Genomic DNA, 9,081 nt, shown 5'->3' with positions numbered 1-9,081 from the left:
GATTTTATGTCTGAATCTTCCTTTTCCAGTGGCATGGGGTGTTTGGGACTTGCTATGGTGGGACAACTAGGTTCTGATGATGTCAAGTATCCTTGGTCGTTGATGCTTGCCTTTCACCTTCTGGCTCTCTTTAGTGCTACCTTCACTCACTGTCTCAGACTGGTTCCTGTCTTTCCTCTTATCTTGGTTGTTTCAAAATTGCTCAGAGTCCAGCTGTCTCTGTGATTCTGTGATCCTGAGATCCTGGATGTAAGAGCTCTTGAGAGTCATGCTTCAACTTGGATCCAGAATTTCTGGTGTGACCAATCTCCTGAGATCCTATGTTCCTGAGCATGTTAGAGCTCCTGGGAGTCCTGCTCCCTCTGGGTTTTTTGGAATTGGCTACAGAGCTGAAGCTCAAGATCTGCTCAGTGCTCAGGCGCAGACTGGAAGGAACCGGTGGTGCTCCTGTCCAGGAGTAAGTTCCTGAGTCCCCAATGGGTCCCAGTTATTCCTTTTTGGGGGCAGGTGTTGCTGCCTTCTTTCCTAAGATCCTGTCAGGGTTAGAGCTCCTGGGAGCCCCAGTTCCTCTGGGTTCTGTGGGACTGAGTGCAGAGCTGAAGCTCAAAATCTTCTCAGTGCTCAGGGGCAGACAAGAAGGCTGACTCTAAAATTCTGCTCATACCATATTCTATGAAGACACTTAAGCCTTGGTAGGACAGGTATGATATATCCATTCTAGTTCTGAGTGAGCATACCAAACTCATATCACTGCACAATTACCACTTGATAGTTCCTGTGTTAATTAATGTACAAGAAACTTTTCTTATGAGGGCTGAGAGATGCACTGATCTACTGATGTAGTAATAACTCATCAAGAAATATTTTAATTATCTGTCCATTAAGGAGAACATTAGTAGTAGGTTCCCTTCTAGGATCTATCTGCCCACAGACAATACAAACCATGCTATTTATTAGTTCTAGATCATGGATAGAGCCTTAGGTCAAATAAGAAAGTAGCTATTTTTTTCCTGTAACATACATGTCACTCTTGAATCAATGGGTGTATATCATTAAGCCCATAATTGCTGTACCTGGCAGGGCTCACAGAAGGAAGGGGTTTCTGACTATATTTCTTCACCACTACTGTATGTAGCACCTTTTAAGAAAGTGAAAACTGGGTTTTCCACATGACCTTTTCAGCCTCCTTTCTTATACCACTTGTGGACACATGGGTGGCATACAAATCTTCAAATTAAGTTCCTGTTTAAATTCTGCATATTCTGTGTGTCCAGTATATGGTGTCTTCAGCCAGCAAGTTTGCAGAATTACCAGCACTATTGGTAATAGCTTGTGATGCTTGGGGGTAGGGTGGATTGTGCTTTGAGAGCTGTTAAGCAGCTAGAAAAAGAACTCACAAAATACTGGCACAGAGGTTTACATTATTCAACAGGAGATGTTTACTTGGGGAACAGTCTACCTAATATAAGTGCATGTTTATTAAAAATCATTTGAAATATGCATGTGAACATATTACAGGATGCACCATTAGTACTGTTTCTTTAAAGTTTTTCAAAAGACACTAAGTGCTAGTGATTCCTCTCCATACTTTCTTGTCTGCTTTTCCTCCAATATACACTGAAATTTACACTTCATGTTCCATTATCACTCTTAATCTTTTATAACACTGTATTCTATCTCCTATTTTTCAACATGCCATGACTCTTGCAAATTTCTGATGTTTAAGGTTATTTCACATTATGTGTGTACTTTTCAATTTGTCAACCTAAATTTCACAGTTGAAATCATGGTTGTGTGATTGTCCTAGACAAATGTAAGGTATCAGAGCAAGTAATGACAAGTTATTATTTTTTTTTGTCTTATTTTCACATATATCCCTCACAAACTCTGGTTATTTCATTAGTAAAAATATTGCACAATAATAACTTGCTTCTCACATATTCTGGTGTATGTTCTTTGACTGTGCCTAAGACAATCTTGGTGCAGGTATGAGCATCAATAAAGGTTTAGAACATAAAATTCTTATATTTATAATCTGAGTTCTTATTTTTTATCATTGAAGATCATAACTAAGTCCCCACTATTCTATTATATGTAGAGAAGAAATGAGTGGCTTAATCTACTTCTTAATTGTTGAGATCTAAGCTCGAGTCCCTGTTCAGGTGCCAAAAATGTTTGGGCCTAGGCTGCCCCACTTTGGGCAGCCTAAAATGTTGGGAACCGCACTAGTCCCACGTTCAGGCGGCCAAAAATGTTGCGGCCCGAGCTGGAGTCCCTGTTTGGGTGCCAAAAATGTCTCGGCCCGAGCTGCCCCGTGTTTGGTGGCCATTGTATCCTGGGGTCCAAGCTGCTGCTCCAGTCGGTGGGTCAGGGTTCAGCAAGAGAGAGAGGACGGTCGCGAGGAATGGAGACCAGACAGAGTGTGTTTCAATCCCGTTTATTCTTCAGTCTCTCTTCTTCTCTCCAAGTCCCAAGTCCTAAGTTCCTAGTCCCTAGTTCCTAGTGCCTCCAAGTTCCAAGTTACTTCTTCCAAGTTCTCTCCCAAGTGCCTGCTTCTCTGTCTCCTCTGTCTGATTCTAATTCTCTCCTCTGTGTCTCCCTAATGTCTGATTCTATCTCTATAGTCTGATTCTCTGATCTCTCTTCTGTCTGCCTCTGCCTTTTATATGTCTCACTTCTAAGCCATGCCTTTTGGTCACACCTTTAATCATGCCCTTAGGTCTTATCTCTAAATCTGATCTCTAGGTCACTCTTAAGTCACACACCTTTAATCTCACACACCTTTAATCTCACACACCCAAGGTATCTAAACCAAGATTATCAGAGTGTGCTCAGCTGTTGTAGGCTATTGTAATCCAAGTCTCATGTCAGGGTATATGGCTCAAGATGGTTGCAAAGCTGATAGCCGCTTTCTGCTAAAAGTTGGCCCCAACACTTAATGATTGCTTAATCCATGTCTTTGTTTATTGTATACACAGGTTCCCCTCTTTACACAGCAGATTCTCGGATATTAACAAAGTATACTAGGCTTCTGATAAGGATTTATGAGTATATCAGAAAACAATTGGCTATTGGAATAACCCCAGGATCTAGGTGTGAAAGAGCAGCTTCAGTTAATAAATTTGTCAGAAGTATGTATTCTGGATAATCATGGGAAAAGTTGGAATGAAGCAACTTCCTGGGTAATTATAAAATCTGAATGACATGTCACCAGTTTTCTCAAAAGACTTAGTGTCAGCATTATTTTGCAAGAGTTAAACAGTAGGGAGGAAAGTAGTTCATAGAAATGCACATAACAAGTCCCTTGTTCTACCCTTGAGTGCCCCAATTAACATTTGACTACAAGATCAATTCAGAACTTAGATTCTCCCAAAGGAAACATGAAACTCCTTTCCTAACTTCTGCCAAGTTACTAATTAAAATATATTGAACCCCTAGACATCATCATTAAGCTTCAGAAAGTAAAAGTGGAGATTTTCTCTGGGGAAAATGATTTTGCCTTCATCAGAGATAATATACACTCCATGTAGACAAATGCACTGATGCCACAATAATAAACTCTCTGAAGGATGTCATATCCATGAACCCTATTATTTTATGAGACTGGAAACTTGGACTCTGTTGGGTTGCTTTCATAGTGTTTCATGGAGAATAAAAAACATTCTGAATTTCCTTGCATTCTTTCTCAGACAAAGAGTGACAGAAAGAACTATTTCAATGTTAAAAACATGTATGATTACATATAATAATCAATAAGCTTGTACAAATGAATTTAGTTGTAAAAAATTAAGTTGTTGGCTTTTGAGAAATTTTTTATGCTATTTATCCACACAACAAAATACCAAATATTTCTGAAAAGCACCAGTAATGAATAGTGTCTCACTTATCAAGAGGAGATACTGTTACAAATCAATAACATGATCAGCATGGACAACAGAACCTAATCCTGAGTATCCTACTTAATCATCACTACTGGAAAGCCCCCTCCATGTTTGATCATGATAAATCCCTGAAAACTACTGAGGAAGTAGCTCTTCAGATCCTCTTGCTTTGCTAGTTTCAGGTTGGGACTGTGGCTAATATATTTCTCTTTGTCAATAATTTCTCTCCAGTCTTGACTGATTCTCAACAGAAGCCCACACAGGTAAATTCTTTTTCTTTTTTTAATACAATATTTTATTTACATTTCAGATGTTACCCCCTTTCCCCATCATCCCCATTAACCCCCTATTTTTTGTTTTATACCATTTAAATTACATGCAAGTATTAAGGCCAATTCTAGGTTGAGGAACTAGCAATACAATAGATGCAAATAGTCAAGAAACAAGCAAGACAATAAACCCAAATAGTCAAAGAACATGCAGGACAATAAACAAAGTCCTCTGATCACTCCCTTGTCACTATTTCTAAGGGCTTATCATGATGATCAAAATATCTAAACCTACTTCCCTGTCCTAGCCCAAAGTAATTTTTATGCCTGAAGCATACTCCTTTGTTCTAGCTTAAGATTTAGATCCCTGCCTGTAATTACTTATTTGTTCTAGCCTAATATTTAGATTTCTGCCTGAAATTACTTCTTTGTTCTAACTAAATGTCAGATTCCTGCCTGTAGTTCATTTCCTTGTCCTTGGCCAATGTTTGATTCCTGCCAGGCAGCCCCCAAAGCTCTCCACATCTCCCCTTTTTTATTTCATTAACAAGACTGAGTCTGTCTTAGGTGGTTCTGACAAAAATGCTTTCCTTACCCAGCATGGAATATGCATTATCAAAAGCAATGCACTTCTGTCTTAGGTTGGTAAGGCTCTGGGCAGAAGCTTACCTATCCTTGGCTTGCCAGCCTGTAAAACACACAGGTGATTTGAAGCCACATGGCTGTGGCCAATGCTTTAACTGTCTTCATCACTAAATTTCCAAACAACATGATGGCTTTTGCTCCAAAAAATCCTCTAACTGACATCAAATGTAAAATAGAATTCTTCATTTGCCTAGTTGCAAGAAGCACAAACTTTTGTTCCACCTGTGTCCTTGTATCCATCAGTTTGTTACTCTTGTTCCTGTTAATAGTGGTAAACTGGTAAACTTATATTCAGAGCAAGTGCCCCAAATTTGGTGAGTTATTCTTGTTACAGCTATTGGTTTTTAAATAACATCTACATTCCAATTAATGTCACTGGGTCACAGATTACAGATAATAACTCTGACTCTAAAAGCAAGTTTTTCTGTTCCAATTCTGGATTCAGTGTAGTCATTGTATTATTGCAGTTTGTCCATGATGCCACATTCATGAGCATCATGGTCTGGACCAGTGTCTCCATGGTGCTTCTCCTCCATAGACATCTCCAGTGAATGCAGCACATCCTCACTCCCAATCAAGACCACAGAGGCCAAGCTGAGACCAGAGCAACTCATAATATCCTGATGCTGGTGGTCACATTTGTTGGCTTTTATCTTCTAAATTTTATTTGTATCATCTTTTACACCTTTTATTTTTATAGATTCTCATCTCTTTGTGAGACATGTCAGTGAAGTTTTGGGTTGCAGTCTTCCCCACAATTTCTCTGTTATTGTCGATCTTCAGAGATCCTAAGGATCCTTGTTCTGTGTTTCTCAGCTGTTGAAAGCCAGAGTCACTAAAAATGCTAAACACAGAATACAGCCTTATTAATACCATTAAAAATTTATTTCATAAATATGTGTTAAATGTCTTTTGTATGAACAAGTCATGGTAGTCACTACTGCTCATTACATCAAGAGGAAAGAGGAAAAGAGGCAAAAGCACCTCCTGCTCAGGAGCATTAAGAGTTTAATGTCCAGGACCAAGAAAGTTACCAAGATCCAAACTGTACATTTTCTCCTGAAAGATCTTGGCAACTCGTCCCTCCGGGCCATAGTGAAATTCAGCTTCCAATCATCAGTAACACCTGAAAATCATACAGTAGACAAGAGGTATCAGAACAATGAGGAGGCAAAGCTGTCATCCTGTCTGCAGGTTGCTTCCTCAGTCACAAAATTATTTTCTCAGAAGATCAAAATCAAGCAGCTAACCTTTTCAGCTGCCTGAAACTTAGCACAGACACAAAATAAATATCTGTGAGCAGAGACACAAGATAAATATCTGGGGTGGTTATAGCTGTCAGTGTGATGAAACTCAAAATCTGACTTGTGGTACTTACCCCTTTGAACAAAGAAATATTTTAGCATTTATTTTGTTTATGTATATTGAATGTGCATGTTTTTATGTGGATTTCCTGTTCTTAAGAAGAATGGGTGTCAGCCGGGCAGTGGTGGTGCACACCTTTAATCCCAGCACTTGGGAGGCAGAGGCAGAGGCAGAGGCAGAGGCAGAGGCAGAGGCAGAGGCAGAGGCAGAGGCAGAGGCAGAGGCAGAGGCAGAGGCAGAGGCAGAGGCAGAGGCAGAGGCAGAGGCAGAGGCAGAGGCAGAGGCAGAGGCAGAGGCAGAGGCAGAGGCAGAGGCAGGTGGATTTCTAAGATCGAGGCCAGCCTGGTCTACAGAGTGAGTTCCAGGACAGCCAGGCTTACACAGAGAAACCCTGTCTCAAAAAACAAAAAATTGGGTGTCATACCCCTAGAGATGGAGTTACAGAGATAATCTTATAAATACCATTTTAAAGAATCAAGCTCTGAACCACTGCAAAAGTGGCCAGGGCACTAACCTGCTGAGCTTTCTCTCTCCAGCCCCAAACTGAGAAATTTTTCCAACCCACTTGACACTTCACTTACAATTTGATGGGAAAAATTACTAATGACAGTTACAGTGAAAGAGCTTGGAAACAACAGTTTGTATATTCTATATTGATGAATAGATTCACACTGAGTTACAAAATTAATATTGAGGCCTCATGTCCCTTTTTATAGACTTCCACCAACATTGAAACTGACAAAATTATAGCACCATGTCTTGATCATACCACAGGCCAGAAGAGGCAGCAAGACAGCTCAGCAGGTAAAGCACTCACCACTTAGAACTGATTATCAGAGTTCAAGCCTCAGGGACTACATAGTGGAGAGAACAAACTCCTACTTATTGTATTCTGGCTTCCTCAAATCTGTGATTGAACATGCCCACACACCTTAAAGAAACAAAATAGAGTTTCTAAGTGTAGTTTTGTCAGTTCGGTGTACCCTCTTTCACTGATCTCTCCCTGTTAATCTGTGTATTCCCTTATCTCTAATTATATTTTAGAAGTACTTTTTTGGGTTCTATTATCCACCCACCTTCCAAAACTTAGTAAACTTCAATCCCTCTGAACCTCCTAATACCAAGTAGTCAAGAAAAAAAGAGAAGAAAAGGAGTATAGACCTCTTGAGACAACTTCTGCTGAATAGGGTCATTTGGTTCCTCTTGACAAATCCAGTCTCTATCATCAGGATATCTCCAACCAGCAGTCAAACAAAACAGCCAAACAGCAATCCAGCAATAGCAAAAGCAGTATCAGGAACAGAAGCAAGAAGGACTGGCAACAGCAGGCAGAGCAGAAGCCACCACAGGCTCTCTTAGGTATCTCACATTTATACCCTCTCAAGAGCCCCCAGAATTCCAAACTAAACCTGTCTGCTTCTGGAAAAAATTAATATGACTCCTAAAGCATGAGACACTGATCATTAGTGGCTGTGGACAATGTGAAGCAGCCCCATACCCCATATCTTGGATTAAAACAAAAACGTATTCACATAACATAACTGGGTTTATAAAGAAATGAAAATGTTCACTATACTAATCATCACTTTGCATACATAGATAAACTGCTATACAATGATCTCCCTAATGCTCATCTATCCCAGTTTTAATCATGCCAGCAAGTCCAAAAACCCTGGCCCCTAGAAATAGGAATCTGTTCTTCATGTCATAATTTGCCAATTGATAATATGAAACAAATAGAGCTACACTGTAAATCTATTTAGTGTTTGTTTGACTAATCCAGTGCAAAAACCATGAATAACAAACAGGTTGCTGCATGCTGAGAAAGTACTGTCTCTCACAGGATAGATTAATCTAGTAGATAACATGTTGGTATCATGAGATTTACAGTAAATACTAGTGAGGATCATAAGTGGGCAGAGTGTCTCTTTTAATCTCATAACTCTTAAAATTAATACTCTAGTTATCATTTTACTAAAATTTGTTAGGAATGAAGAAAGGCCACTTGGACAATATGGAAAGAGGAGGAAGGCATGAATAAGATATTCAATGTACAGGCAATAGCATTTGTGATTTGTGGTAGCCTCCACACCAGTTGTTCAAGACCCACAAGAAGACCAAGCTTCACATTGCTACATATGTGCAGGGAGATCTGAGTATGGCATCTGTATGTTCTTTTCATGGTAGTTCAGACTCTAAATTCCCCAAGTGTGCAGTCTAATCGATACTTTTGGTCTTTCTGTTGAGTTATTTTCCCTTTTGGAGCCAGCAATCCTTCCTATTCTTCCATAAGAGTTCCTGTGCTCTTTCTACTGTTTGTGGGTATCTGTCTTGTCCTAGTGATTCAGCCTACCTCCTCATCTCTGATAATTGCAGCTTCCCATTCGTTTTTCATGGTCATCTAGAAATCTCTCCCGTCTGTCCCCACACCTGATCCTGACCCACCTCTCTCCTTGTCTCTTATGACTATTCCATTTCCACTTCTAAGTGAGATTCAAACATCCTTATAGCCTCCATTATTTTTTACCTTCTTTGGGTCTACTGAGTATGGCAGAAGTATCATGTATTTTTATGACTAATATCCATACCTGCATTGCTGTGGAAGTGCAAATGTGTACAACCACTTTAAAAATTAATTTGTCACCTTCTCAGAAAACTGTGAATAGTTGTATCTCAAGAACTAGCTACAAAACTCCTGGACATATGCCCAAAAGGTGCTCCAAGATTCTATGAAAATACTTGGTCAATATATTTATAGCAGCTTTATTCATAATAGCCAGATATTGGAAAAAATAGCTGTTCCTCAACTAAAGAATAAATTTAAAATGTGGTACATCTACACAAAGAAATACTATTCAGTCATTAAAAAGCAAGTCATCTTGTGTTTTTGTGGGCAAATAGATGAAACTTGAGAATATCAT

General features: G+C 39.5%; 1 pseudogene; it reads left to right on the top strand.

Annotated features, from left to right (window-relative positions):
* Positions 1–3,988: 3,988 nt before the first annotated feature.
* LOC117702405 (vomeronasal type-1 receptor 4-like) lies at positions 3,989–5,618 on the top strand (annotated as a pseudogene).
* Positions 5,619–9,081: the final 3,463 nt, after the last annotated feature.

Source organism: Arvicanthis niloticus, unplaced genomic scaffold (genome assembly GCF_011762505.2).
Source record: "Arvicanthis niloticus isolate mArvNil1 unplaced genomic scaffold, mArvNil1.pat.X pat_scaffold_768_arrow_ctg1, whole genome shotgun sequence".
Taxonomy (NCBI): domain Eukaryota; kingdom Metazoa; phylum Chordata; class Mammalia; order Rodentia; family Muridae; genus Arvicanthis; species Arvicanthis niloticus.
Note: the sequence above shows the minus strand (reverse complement) of the source record. Positions and strands in the feature narration are given on the sequence as shown.